The sequence below is a fragment of the Protomyctophum bolini genome (assembly GCF_963924005.1).
Source record: "Protomyctophum bolini genome assembly, chromosome: 14".
Classification (NCBI taxonomy): domain Eukaryota; kingdom Metazoa; phylum Chordata; class Actinopteri; order Myctophiformes; family Myctophidae; genus Protomyctophum; species Protomyctophum bolini.
The window spans coordinates 42,099,864-42,115,094 of record NC_137875.1 but is presented as its reverse complement, the minus strand read 5'-3'; the positions used below and the strand labels follow the sequence as shown (position 1 = coordinate 42,115,094).

The 15,231-nt window shown below is 42.4% G+C and overlaps 1 long non-coding RNA gene across 1 annotated transcript in view; it reads left to right on the top strand.

Annotated features, from left to right (window-relative positions):
• The first annotated feature begins 12,174 nt into the window (after positions 1–12,174).
• Positions 12,175–15,231, top strand: part of LOC308328023 — a 4,015-nt gene continuing 958 nt past the window's right edge. Inside the window, exon 1 of the long non-coding RNA XR_013965244.1 lies at positions 12,175–12,248. This is a non-coding gene — a long non-coding RNA (uncharacterized lncRNA). The remainder of the gene's footprint in view (positions 12,249–15,231) is intronic.

The window sequence follows — 15,231 nt, the reverse complement described above, 5'->3', positions numbered from 1 at the left end:
GGCAACTGTCACGGCGTACCGTCACCTAACATAAGCACTGAGAGTGTGTCTCGCTCCACCGCTTCACCTAACACAAACGCTGAGAGTGTGTCTCGCTCCACTGCGTTATCTAACATAAGCACTGAGAGTGTGTCTCGCTCCACCGCATCACCTAACACAAACGCTGAGAGTGTGTCTCGCTCCATCGCGTCACCTAACACAAGCACTGAGAGTGTGTCTCGCTCCACCGCTTGCCATCATGGACAGCATCTGTACTGAATGCTCAGCCTTACTGAGTCTGGAAGATGGCCATGATATGTGCCCGGGCTGCCTCGGCATTGCCCATCTAAGACAGGCACTGACAGAGGAGGCCTGTACCAACTGTGCCAGCATGCCCTATGCGGCAATAGTTGCGAGGCTGGCTGCAGTGGAGAATTTCTTTAGCAACACAGCTTGCTCAGTAATGCCCACCTTGAGCCCGGTGGGTGATCCCCGTAAGCGCAAGGGTGTGAGGGCAATGGCCAAGGGCTCAAAGAAGCCCAAAGTAGCCACTGTGGTTAAAGAAGCCACTGTCACCAGCGATGACCCCTTGGCCCACAAGGTGGACACGTTGGCCTCTGAATTTGCGCAGATTAAGGCCCTCCTGCTCAATCTGCAGCCTGGTGTCCCTACCGCCGATGCAATGGCTTCAGTGCCTCGGCGCCGGGGCGGAGATGACCTCTATGGTCATGCCAGGGAGGTCAGAGGGCGAGATGAAGATGCCATTTCCATCACAGCCTCTGACTCCCTCTTCACTAGTCTTGAGGACCAGGAAGAGGACGAGGGGGGGGCACATTCGCCCCACTGCTCAGAGACGAGTTATCTGGCGTCGGAGGGGGATGCTGCTCGGATGCCTGGGGACGAAGTCTCTTTAACCAGGCAGACCATCCTGGTGGCGTTGTCACGGCTGGGGCTTGACGCCTCTGGGAATACAGCCCCAATTCAAAATGCCTTTTTTAAGGGCACTGAACAGCCGGCGCCCTTCAGTGTGCCTCCCTCTGCAGACTTCATAAGGGAACTCCAGTCGTCTTGGGGGGGACCCGAAGTCCAGGCCCCACGTCCCACGGGACTGCAGGGCCTTGTCAACCATGGAGGGTGCGGCCGCATTGGGTTTGGACCGCATGCCTCCAATTGGTGAGACCATTGCCTCTCTGGTAGTGTCATATTGAGAATGGGCTGCAAGCATGGCCTTGCTTAAACTCTTAGAGTTAGTGGGGGGCTGCCAGACAGCTTCCACTGACCTGTCTCATTCTGGATGAGTACAGTGCTGCCAGCCACTCCCTCTGGTTGTCGGGCACACCGAAGCGACATAGACAGTTGCTTCTCTAGGGCTGCTTTCATTGCACCCTTTTACATGTCCTGTCTATAATTTCTGGGCCTCAAACCCCAGAATTCTGCCTACCACCGTGGATACGGTTGGGTTACTGTTTTCAGTTATGTACAGGCATTTAAGTAAGAGCGTGCTTCGCTCTACTGCCTACCACCTCCAGCCAGTGTCTGTGATGTACACAGCCAGTGTGCAGTGGACTTGGCCCTTGGGATGTTTAGACTTTGTTCGTAACACATGTCAACAGTCGATCTTCCGACCCATTAAGGGGTCGCTCGATCCAGTCAGTCTCTGCAGGAGGTCTTGCCTCATCTTGCCGGTTTCATAGCAATGCTCTTGTTGGGTATACAGTCCAGGTGGCGGACATGCTTCCCATTTAAGCCTCTTGGATCCGATGTTTCGGATCACTCGGCATATGTACGGCAGAGCAGGGTCTTTGGCCTTGAGCGCTTGGTGCGTGGCCAACTGTAGTTCTCCCTTCCGGCGCTGGCCGTTAGGGCAGGACACTCTGGCCCACCCCTGGCCAGGCGACTTTGTAAGTCTTCTCTGCACTGCCACTTTTGGTGTCTTGTATCCTTCACAGGATAGGCAGAGGCAGTCGCACAGTAGTATGGTGCTACCATACCGGTCAGGAAGTATGAGGTTCCATGTTTCCGCCTCAATTTGTCTTTCATATTGGGCGGGCTATAGCGACTAGAGGTTTGTTTTTGGTTACCACTGCAGCCGTGCTTTGGCCTCCCCACAGAGACAGAATCCCCTGTCACAGTTTAGGGAGAGGGTGCTTTCTCACCCGGGTCACCTTCAGCGGCGTAAATTGACCACTGACAATCATGCCTATTGTCCGAACCCTACTTCTTTCTTGTGCATCCTGCATATAATAAAGGTTGCGCTCTCCCTGGACAGCGCCGGTCTCACTTTATTGTGGGTATGCCATCAGCCACGCTGACGGGGCGAGTAATCGCCCCCCTACCATCTGGTACGAGGTACCACTCTACCAGGTTGGGATGGACTTTGTCCCCAGCCCTTGGATAGGGCCGTTCTCAAATGGCTATCTGCTAGTACCATTTGCCCTCACTGCGACTCTACGGAAGTGAGTAGGTTGTCTTCATGCCCTGCCCGGTGCCTGAGACTGGGATGCCGATGGGTCTGGATTTACCATTCGCCAATCCCTCTTATGTCTTCAAGGACATTCCGCCTTTCAAGTTGGCTAGCCTATCATTTTCAGTTTGCTCCACAGCCGGGCATGGAGCATTCTAGTACCTACCTATTGTGCCCTGTCCGGGCTCTGTGGCACGGCATAGCCGTCTGTCTGTGATGAAGGGCACAGGAAGGGCTGTGCCTTGATTCGACAGAGACTAACGCAACACTTAGAGGTACTTTGGTTGTTGCGTTGAGGTAGACTTCTTCAGTAGGCCACAAGGCCTCCCCAGAGGCATTTTGACATGCCGGACCAGGGGGTGGACATCTGTGCTGCAGTGCAGCCAAATGGTCTCCATCTGTTTTGGGCTTTTGCCTAGAGCCAGCCAACCGGACTCTCCCTCACCCTGTGGTGATGGATGTTTGGCTGTCTATTAGATCTGCAAACCGACCTCGGTAAGCGCAGATTCCTCGTGACCTTGTTGGTATGAGTCATCCAGGTGTTGAAAACACCGCCTCTGGCGGTCAGTAGGTATGTAATAGAACGCAAGTTATCTATATAACTATGGTTCTATGAATACCGGATGACCGCCAGAGTTCATTGTCACTCGGAATCCCGACGAAAAGATTTCATGAGGATGAACCCTGTGAACTGGGCACCTATATCGGTACGCCCACAGGGGGTCACGAGTGACATTTTTGGTATTAATATTCGAACTCTGCGCGTGCGCGCGATGTATATCCAGGTGTTGAAAACACCGCCTTTGGCGGTCATCCGGTATTCATAGAACCATAGTTATGTAGATAACTTGCGATTTCCTTCATAGAGTCTGAATGTTTTCCAAGGCATCACATCAAACACAAAACAATTATGATAGCATTAGGCAACACAGATAAGTAGTATATGATGCTACACACAGCCACACATCCAAGGAGCTTAAAGACAGTCAATTAATGGAAGCAGCTGTGCAGTGTGTGTTTGTAATGTTCAGTTTCACATTGTGGAGTCTATAGTGTCTATAGGGCACGGGTTGCCCCGTGACACCATACATGGTAAATGGCGGCCCGGGGGCCACATGCGTCCCCCACCTTCACTTAATGCGGCCCGCAGGTTAATAGCAGAATACTCATATATTATTGATTTCAGCTAATTACTACAATTCAAATGCTATTGTCTTTTTTAAATTAAAAGATTACTTTTCAGGATTCCAATTCAGAAATAGCAAAAATAAATGAATAAATCAGGATTTCAATTAAAATATAGCAAACATAGCTGATCTACAAGCTCAAAATGCATTATCAGTTCCTCCAGATCTGCCATGTCCGCCGCGTCACGCCGTTGACCGTTGTACGAAAAAGCATAAACTGCTGCCTGTCTGTCTGTCAGAATGCTGAAGCACTGAGAAAGCACTGTTACGCCTTTTGTCTTCGTCCTTTTTTTCCCAACTTGACTACAGGAGCAGTGGTCTCAAAAACATAGAGGAAAACTAGACAGAAAAAGACTCGCTCACTATATAAAAAATAAAGGAAAACTCTAACAGACCGAGACTTAAGAAAACATTTTTTTATTTTATTTTAACATATAAAAGTACATTAAAAGTATAGCAAACATTTCGGTCCTAAGACCTTTATCAGTGCTATATATACCGGTAGTCTTTTTCTGTCAAGTTTTCCTGCCTGTCAGAATGACCTCTACTTTTAATCATTTGAGGGAAACAAAGAACACATGTGAGAAACACATCAGAAAAGATAAGAGAAAAATGCCGGTGCGAGATCATGTTAGATGTGTGAAATCCACTAGCTAAAGAGTGCTGGGTTGCGCCCCAAAAAAAGCTGATCTACAAGCTCTCAACGTGTCGCGGTGCGACGCGTTGTGAGCTTGTAGATCTGCTATTTTCGCTATTTTTGTCCAAAAGTGCCCTCTTACGGGATTGCAGCCCCTGCCCCTCTAACACTCTCTGCATGTCCCTGGGGTATGCAGGACGCATGTTCATGACGTCTAGATATTAGATCTATAGGACATTTATTATGATATCTCTGCTGTCAGGGAGAAACCAACTCCACAATGTTCATTAAAAAAACAATTTTAAATAATGCACACTGCCTCATCAAAATTGATATTGTGACTTTATATATTGTATTCCCGACAGTGACGATAGATACATTTGGTAACGCTTTACAATAATATGGCCACAAATCATTAGCAGTCATTAGCATGACTCATTAAAGGGGCATTTCAAACATGTGAGATGCTCGATTCATAATTAGATTTTTATCAGACACGCCCCCTCAATTACAAACACTAATTGTAATTTCAAACTCAAATTTGAATACCATGATGGATTCATCTAAAACATCCGTCCTTGGTTCAGGTGACTGAATACTGTAACACGTCAGGGGCCATGCATTTTCTTTCTATAAATAAATAAAAAGGTATAATTGAAAAAACACAGCCCCTCATGAACTAGAATTAGAGGGACAATTAATTGTTGTTTTTATCTTGTTTGAAGTAATAAGGATAAAATGCACATCAAATATCAAAATATTGAATGAATCATTAACAGGTTAAATACTGTCTGGGGTAGACCTATGTTTGAAAGTGAAATATCCCTTTAAACATCCTGCAGTGTTCACTTTTCTCTCATGCCAATGAATTGAATTGAATTGAATTTAATTGAGTGTGCATGTGTGCGTGTGTGTGTGTGTGTGTGTGTGTGTGTGTGTGTGTGTGTGTGTGTGTGTGTGTGTGTGTGTGTGCGCACGTGTGCATGCATGCACGAGCGCACGCATTTGTAAAATGCAAATAAAACGTCTCATTCATTTAAAAATCGATGATGTGATAAAGACATGTTCTCTTGAGCCACACATGCATAATTGTATTTCATTTTCTGTTTATCAAACCCTCATTTCACACTCAATATTCCCACCTGTCAGTCAATGGTCATTATCACACACTGTTTGCTAACTATGCCGGCTAAAGTTAGCAATCAGTGGATCTTGGCTTATTTACAGTTTTATACACATATTTCATTTCATTTCATAATCATTTGGACAGACAATGGGTTGGTCAACATACATTTATTTCTTTCACAGTCAAACAGTTTAAGTTACCATTAGGCCTACTATGTTGTCAAACACTCACTACTCACACCATCCTCATTTCCTGGTCACAAAAGAGGCACTACTGCATCCACTGCTCCTTTTATAGGTGGAGGGTTGAATGGGATTGTACCATGTTGCAGGGGTGTCGGGTTCTGGCAATACATTCTTTAATATGATTGCAACGGGAAGGGTTATTTAAAACCTGGTTTTGTTAATCATTTTGGATTGACAATTATACTGTGCATGTTTGGAAATGTTTCTGTGTTATATGTTCACTAGTAAATGTAAGTGAATGTTTTGTGTAAAGCTGTCTCTAGACAGGTGGTACGGGCCACTAGGGAGAGGCCTGAGTTATACTGCAGGTAGTCAGTCCATGGGGGAAGATGGAGGGAGAGTGGGCATGATGCAGAAGCTCTGCCCTAAAACAGTGTTAGGACTGGTAACGTCCAGACTGGGTGCTTGACTTTAAGCATATTATCATGTAAGTTTGTTATTTTCATTTTTGGAGTTTTTTTTGTACAAGAAGTATTTTTTCTGAGGCATTTTTTTGAACATTATTTTTGGAATTTATTTACAAAATAAATCTTTGGCAATAATGGAGCATTCTTGGTATGTCATTTTTCTGTGCACCTAGCCCTCATCCAACGGACTTATTTACAGATGAATTGTTGCATCGATTTCATTAACACAAGTCGATTCAAATTAGAATTAGAATGAAAAAATATATATATTTTCAATTGTTTTCCCCATATCATATTTTTTGCTCTGTGTGCGTGTGTAGCCTACATAATTCAAACTGTATAGGATTGGTTATTGTGACGGACAGAAGTCATTCCTAATTCCCTTTGCATAGCGTACCGGAGCGCACTCAGAACGCGCCCTTAATTAAGAACCTAACTGCATCTGTGTGTGGCTCTCAGCGGTGTCCCACTATTAGCGACTTTAAGCAACGACGGATACGGCAGTCGGCTACGGCAACCGGAAATGGATCAGTGCTCGATACATAAACCTGTTCTCCGTCGCAGCCCTTTTTACTACGGGAGAACCTACACTACAACGCCATGTCATAACCATGTTTAATGAAATTATAGCTGTCATACATTTATGCCGATTGCTCCATCACCTCTCTTATGCTGTGTCCGTCCTGAAAACAGTCGTTGCTTAAAGTCCCTATATTGACTGGCTGAATGGCTGATGTTGAACTGCACTGTGGCAGAGAAGTAACAGATAGAAGCGCGCAAACTTTATCCCCAGACTATAGACCCCCCCCCCCCCCCCCACCTCCTTGCTGATGCAGTGACTGTCCTGCTTCTGGTCTAGCTTTACGCACGGGACGCATGAATCTCTCCCTCTCCGGTCAGAGTGGGTTGTTGTTTATTTGCATGGCTCAGAAAATAAGTAACATGAGAACGTTATCGAGTTGTATAGGAGGAGGAGAAGGAATACATGTTCACGTCGTGAACGTGGAAGGTCAGCAGATTGTATATTCTGGTGTTGTGCTGCTGGCTGCTATAAATGTTAATATAGACCTATGTCTTCTATTGTGTTCTGAAGGTCAGGCTGCTGTACTGCCACTAGTGTTAATGTTATATTTTGTATTGTGTTCTCGGCTGCGCTGCGCCGCGCTGCCTGGGTACATATACTGTATGTGTCATGCAACCCATTCTGGACCGGAACCCCTTTTGGTGAATTAAGCATTATGTTATTCTTTAGCTGTTGAAAAATAGCAGATCTACAAGCTCATATAGCACAGCACCGAGCTTGTAGATCTGCTATTTTCTTTTAATAGTGAAAATGTGGCGCAAATCTTTGAATATATATATTCTTTCAGAACGAACGTTTTTTTAACTCAAATCTTTGCTACTGGGGGGGGGGGGGGGGTCCCTGGAGCAACATATTTTCAGATGGGGGTCAGCGGCCAGTTACATATATTTTTGGGGGTCCTTGACATGAAAATGTTTGAGAACGACTGACAGCTCTCCCCTGGAGTTGTCTCCTTTGTTAGTCTCAAACAAAACTCAGGATTCCCTCCCAAACATTTCCACAAGCCTCCCTTATATACCAGGTGAGACCCCACCCACAATGATTAGTAATTGGACCAATCTACTCAAACAAGGTAAACCATGACCCATGAGTTAGACCCACTATACAATTACACATTTCCTTCATAGAGTCTGAATGTTTTCCATGGCATCACATCAAACACAAAACAATTATGATAGCATTAGGCAACACAGATAAGTAGTATATGATGCTACACACAGCCACACCTCCAAGAAGCTTGAAGACAGTCAATTAATGGAAGCAGCTGTGCAGTGTGTGTTTGTAATGTTCAGTTTCACATTGTGGAGTCTTCTAGTGTCTATAGGGCATGGGTTGCCCCGTGACACCATACATGGTAAATGGCGGCCCGGGGGCCACATGCGGCCCCCACCTTCACTTAATGCGGCCCGCAGGTTAATAGCAGAATACTCCTATATTATTGATTTCAGCTAATTACTACAATTCAAATGCTATTTTCTTTTTTAAATTAAAAGGTTACTTTTCAGGATTCCAATTCAGAAATAGCAAAAATAAATGAATAAATCAGGATTTCAATTAAAATATAGCAAACATAGCTGATCTACAAGCTCAAAATGCATTATCAGTTCCTCCAGATCTGCCATGTCCGCCGCGTCACGCCGTTGACCGTTGTACGACAAAGCATAAACTGCTGCCTGTCTGTCTGTCAGAATGCTGAAGCACTGAGAAAGCACTGTTACGCCTTTTGTCTTCGTCCTTTTTTTCCCAACTTGACTACAGGAGCAGTGGTCTCAAAAACAGAGGAAAACTTGACAGAAAAAGACTCGCTCACTAATATATAAAAAAACAGACCGAGACTTAAGAAAACATTTTTTTCTTTTATTATAACATAAAAGTACATTAAAAGTAGCAAATATTTCCGTCCTAAGACCTCAGTGCTATATATACCGGTAGTCTTTTTCTGTCAAGTTTTCCTGCCTGTCAGAATGACCTCTACTTTTAATCATTTGAGGGAAACAAAGAACACATGTGAGAAACACATCAGAAAAGATAAGAGTCAAGAAGAGAAAAATGCCGGTGCGAGATAATGTTAGATGTGTGAAAAGTGTGTGAAACAGTGCATCTGTAAAAGAACTGCAATTTCTGTGGTGAAAGAAGTGCAACTCCTTTCCTTTCCAACATGCTGGAATGCATGAGAATTGCTTTTCTTTTACGAAGTCTCCTGAACTTGAACATATAACACTCTCTGCATGTCCCTGGGGTATGCAGGACGCATGTTCATGACGTCTAGATATTAGATCTATAGGACATTTATTATGATATCTCTGCTGTCGGGGAGAAACCAACTCCAAAATGTTCATTAAAAAAACAATTTTAAATAATGCACACTGCCTCATCAAAATTGATATTGTGACTATTCCCGACAGTGACGATAGATACATTATTTGGTGACACTTTACAATAATATGGCCACAAATCATTAGCAGTGACTCATTAAAGGGGCATTTCAAACATGTGAGATGCTCGATTCATAATTAGATTTTATCAGACACGCCCCCTCAATAATTACAAACACTAATTGTAATTTCAAACTCAAATTTGAATACCATGATGGATTCATCTAAAACATCCGTCCTTGGTTCAGGTGACTGAATACTGTAACACGTCAGGGGCCATGCATTTTCTTTCTATAAATAAATAAAAAAGGTATAATTGAAAAAACACAGCCCCTCATGAACTAGAATTAGAGGGACAATTAATTGTTGTTTTTATCTTATTGAAGTAATAAGGATAAAATGCACATCAAATATCAAAATATAGGTTAAATACTGTCTGGGGTAGACCTATGTTTGAAAGTGAAATATCCCTTTAAACATCCTGCAGTGTTCACTTTTCTCATGCCAATGAAGCCAATTGAATTGAATTGAATTGTCATGAATTGTGCATAAACCTTCTCTCCGTCGCAGCCCTTTTTACTACGGGAGAACCTACAATACAACGCCATGTCATAACCATGTTTATTGAAATGATAGCTGTCATACATTTACGCCGATTGCTCCATCACCTCTCTTATGCTGTGTCCGTCCTGAAAACAGTCGTTGCTTAAAGTCCCTATATTGACTGGCTGAATGGCTGATGTTGAACTGCACTGTGGCAGAGAAGTAACAGATAGAAGCGTGCAAACTTTATCCCCAGACTATAGACCCCCCCCCCCCCCACACACACACACACCTCCTTGCTGATGCAGTGACTGTCCTGTTTCTGGTTTAGCTTTACGCACGGGACGCATGAACCTCTCCCTCTCCGGTCAGAGTGGGTTGTTGTTTATTTTCATGGCTCAGTCAGAAAATAAGTAACATGAGAACGTTATCGAGTTGTATAGGAGGAGGAGGAGAAGGAATACATGTTCACGTCGTGAATGTGGAAGGTCAGCAGATTGTATTCTGGTGTTGTGCTGCTGGCTGCTATAAATGTTAATATAGACCTATGTCTTCTATTGTGTTCTGAAGGTCAGGCTGCTGTACTGCCACTAGTGTTAATGTTATATTTTGTATTGTGTTCTCGGCTGCGCTGCGCCGCGCTGCCTGGGTACATATACTGTATGTGTCATGCAACCCATTCTGGACCGGAACCCCTTTTGGTGAATTAAGCATTATGTTATTCTTTAGCTGTTGAAAAATAGCAGATCTACAAGCTCATATAGCACAGCACCGAGCTTGTAGATCTGCTATTTTCTTTTAATAGTGAAAATGTGGCGCAAATCTTTGAATATATATATTCTTTCAGAACGAACGTTTTTTTAACTCAAATCTTTGCTACTGGGGGGGGGGGGGGGGGGTCCCTGGAGCAACATATTTTCAGATGGGGGTCAGCGGCCAGTTACATTTTTGGGGGTCCTTGACATGAAAATGTTTGAGAACGACTGACAGCTCTCCCCTGGAGTTGTCTCCTTTGTTTAGTCTCAAACAAAACTCAGGATTCCCTCCCAAACATTTCCACAAGCCTCCCTTATATACCAGGTGAGACCCCACCCACAATGATTAGTAATTGGACCAATCTACTCAAACAAGGTAAACCATGACCCATGAGTTAGACCCACTATATAATTACACATTTCCTTCATAGAGTCTGAATGTTTTCCAAGGCATCACATCAAACACAAAACAATTATGATAGCATTAGGCAACACAGATAAGTAGTATATGATGCTACACACAGCCACACCTCCAAGAAGCTTGAAGACAGTCAATTAATGGAAGCAGCTGTGCAGTGTGTGTTTGTAATGTTCAGTTTCACATTGTGGAGTCTTCTAGTGTCTATAGGGCATGGGTTGCCCCGTGACACCATACATGGTAAATGGCGGCCCCCACCTTCACTTAATGCGGCCCGCAGGTTAATAGCAGAATACTCCTATATTATTGATTTCAGCTAATTACTACAATTCAAATGCTATTTTCTTTTTTAAATTAAAAGGTTACTTTTCAGGATTCCAATTCAGAAATAGCAAAAATAAATGAATAAATCAGGATTTCAATTAAAATATAGCAAACATAGCTGATCTACAAGCTCAAAATGCATTATCAGTTCCTCCAGATCTGCCATGTCCGCTGCGTCACGCCGTTGACCGTTGTACGACAAAGCATAAACTGCTGCCTGTCTGTCTGTCAGAATGCTGAAGCACTGAGAAAGCACTGTTACGCCTTTTGTCTTCGTCCTTTTTTCCCCAACTTGACTACAGGAGCAGTGGTCTCAAAAACATAGAGGAAAACTTGACAGAAAAAGACTCGCTCACTAATATATAAAAAATGAAAGAAAACTCTAACAGACCGAGACTTAAGATTTTTTTTTTCTTTTATTATAACATAAAAGTACATTAAAAGTAGCAAATATTTCGGTCCTAAGACCTTCATCAGTGCTATATATACACCGGTAGTCTTTTTCTGTCAAGTTTTCCTGCCTGTCAGAATGACCTCTACTTTTAATCATTTGAGGGAAACAAAGAATGTTGTAACTTAATTTAGGTTACAGTTCATTTGTGTAATATTTATATTGCATAACAGTCAAATGTGCTCATTGCATATTGTTATTATTATTACATTTAAAAGGAGAATTGATTATAATCAAAAGAAGTCGATTTAATTCACAGTATGATTTATTTGATTGATATTGCTTACTAAGAAACGAATTATAAGTTGAACTGCATATCCCATGATGCATTTGTGTTTAGCACCGGATATCCGGGGAACCAAGGCGGGCTTTGTTGTTGTTTTTTACATTGAGAAAAAGAAAGGCTCAGCCTAGTATGGCCGTATGTGCCAAATTGACTAACCAAACTAATTCATTGCATTATTCTGTACCATTTTATGCCTATATAAAATGCAAGCATTCTAGTACCAGCCGACGTCCTCTTATGTTCATTTTGACCGTAGTTTAATCTACAAAGAACACATGTGGGAAACACATCAGAAAAGATAAGAGTCAAGAAGAGAAAAATGCCGGTGCGAGATCATGTTAGATGTGTGAAAAGTGACAATACTATTGACAATATCCTAAGGTGGAAGGGCCAAGGAGGATGCTGTGACCACTAACCCAGCCTTAGCCACTGAAGAGGCAGGACTCAGCAGCCAGGTGGACACCACAGGTGGGTCTGGCATGGAACGTGCACACATAGACATCAAAGGGGGCTTCAGCCCCTGCCCTTTTGCCCGTCTGTAAAATAACTGCCCTTTCTGTGGTGAAAGAAATGCGAATGCAACTACTTTCCTTTCCAACATGCTGGAATTGGAAGGCAGCGCATTCAGGAGAATTGCTTTTCTTTTACGAAGTCTCCTGAACTTGAACATATTTGTTTTGAAATCCACTAGCTAAAGAGTGCTGGGTTGCGCCCCCCAAAAAGATCTGATCTACAAGCTCTCAACGTGTCGCGGTGCGACGCGTTGTGAGCTTGTAGATCTGCTATTTTCGCTATTTTTGTCCAAAAGTGCCCTCTTACGGGATTGCAGCCCCTGCCCCTCTAACACTCTCTGCATGTCCCTGGGGTATGCAGGACGCATGTTCATGACGTCTAGATATTAGATCTATAGGACATTTATTATGATATCTCTGCTGTGGGGGAGAAACCAACTCCAAAAGGTTCATTAAAAAAACAATTTTAAATAATGCACACTGCCTCATCAAAATAGATCAAAAAGATATTGTGACTTTATATATTGTATTCCCGACATTGACGATAGATACATTATTTGGTGACACTTTACAATAATATGGCCACAAATCATTAACAGTCATTAGCATGACTCATTAAAGGGGCATTTCAAACTGTGAGATGCTCGATTCATAATTTGATTTTATCAGATTACAAACACTAATTGAATACCATGATGGATTCATCTAAAACATCCGTCCTTGGTTGAGGTGACTGAATACTGTAATACGTCAGGGGCTATGCATTTTCTTTCTATAAATAAATAAAAAGGTATAATTGAAAAAACACAGCCCCTCATGAACTAGAATTAGAGGGACAATTAATCGTTGTTTTTATCTTGTTTGAAGTAATAAGGATAAAATACACATCAAATATCAAAATATTGAATGAATCATTAACAGGTTAAATACTGTCTGGGGTAGACCTATGTTTGAAAGTGAAATATCCCTTTAAACATCCTGCAGTGTTCACTTTTCTCTCATGCCAATGCATTGAATTGAATTGAATTGAATTGAATTGAATTGAATTGAATTGAATTGAATTGAATTGAATTGAATTGTGCACGCATGCACGAGCGCACGCATTTGTAAAATACAAATAAAACGTCTCATTCATTTAAAAATCGATGCATTGTTGCATCGATTTCATTAACACAAGTCGATTCAAATTAGAATTAGAATGAAAAATAATATCCCCATTTCCCCATATCATATTTTTTGCTCTGTGTGCGTGTGTAGCCTACATAATTCAAACTGTAGGATTGGTTATTGTGACGGACAGAAGTCATTCCTAATTCCCTTTGCATAGCATACCGGAGCGCACTCAGAACGCGCCCTTAATTAAGAACCTAACTGCATCTGTGTGTGGCTCTCAGCGGTGTCCCACTATTAGCGACTTTAAGCAACGACGGATACGACCGGAAATGGATCAGTGCTCGATACATAAACCTGCTCTCCGTCGCAGCCCTTTTTACTACGGGAGAACCTACACTACAACGCCATGTCATAACCATGTTTATTGAAATTATAGCTGTCATACATTTACGCCGATTGCTCCATCACCTCTCTTATGCTGTGTTCGTCCTGAAAACAGTGGTTGCTTAAAGTCCATATTGACTGGCTGAATGGCTGATGTTAAACTGCAGTTACTGCAATGTGGCTGTTGTGGCAGAGAAGTAACAGAAGCGCGCAAACTTTATCCCCAGACTATAGATCCCCCCCACCACCCACGAGCTTGTAGATCTGCTATTTTCTTTTAATCGTGAAAATGTGGCGCAAATTCTTGACATGAAAATGTTTGAGAACGACTGACAGAAAAATGTCAGGATTTAGAAGGCATTTGTAGAATCGTCCTCAGGTCTAAATGCGTTAAGCATTATGTTATTATTTAGCTGTTGAAAAATAGCAGATCTACAAGCTCGCTGAATATATTCTTTCAGAGCGAATGTTCTTTAACTCAAATCTTTGCTTTCGCTGGAACAACATATTTTCAGATAGGTGTCCGCTCCGCAGCCAAATACAGATAATTCTGGGGGTCCTTGACATGAAAAAGGTTGCACCACTGACATAGAAACATAGATTTTCAGAAAACTGTCATGATTTAGAAGATATTTTGTAGAATCTAAATGGGTTAAAATGGCCAGGGTCCACTTACTGAAATTAATTAATAGTTACCGTCCGTATGCAATAAAGAGGTTTTCTTCTAAACCAGTGTTTCCCAAACCTTTTTAGCCTGTGACCCAAAAATAAAAATATGATGTCTCCCCTCCCCGACACCCAAACTATAGCCTAGTTAAAATAGCCGATCTACAAGCTCACAACATGTGGCTTCGCGCCGCATTGTGAGCTTGTAGATTGGCTATTTTCACTACTACCTAAACACTTGTTTTCTAATTTATGGAATTTCTTTGATTTTCTTTCTTTGATTTCTTCATGACATTACTTTTAAAAAAAAATGTTTTTAATTCATGAAACTTTTTGCTTTTTGGGGATTTTCTTTTTTTTATGTCCTGAACTAGTAATAATTAAAAACAAAATGTAGGAAACAAAACATAAAGGGACCCATAACAATGTGTCCATGACCCACAAATGGGTCCCGACCCTCTATTTGGGAAACAGTGTTCTAAAGAACAAGTCTAAAGTTCTAAATTTTAGGAAACACAGAAAACAGACTTAAATGAGGACATTTTGATCTGTAAGGGCAAACCTTACAGTATACAGTATACAAAAATCAATTGCAATACTTAATATAATATTCAAATTGTGAAATCTTACCTGAAATATAGGTTCAAAAGTAGGTCATAATGTAGGCAAGTAGGCATAATGCATGGCTGCCAAATGAACTACTTTTCTCCAGTGCATTTGGTGCAACAGATAAACCACAACTAGACCCAAGCAGAATGTATTAGTAGAGACGATCC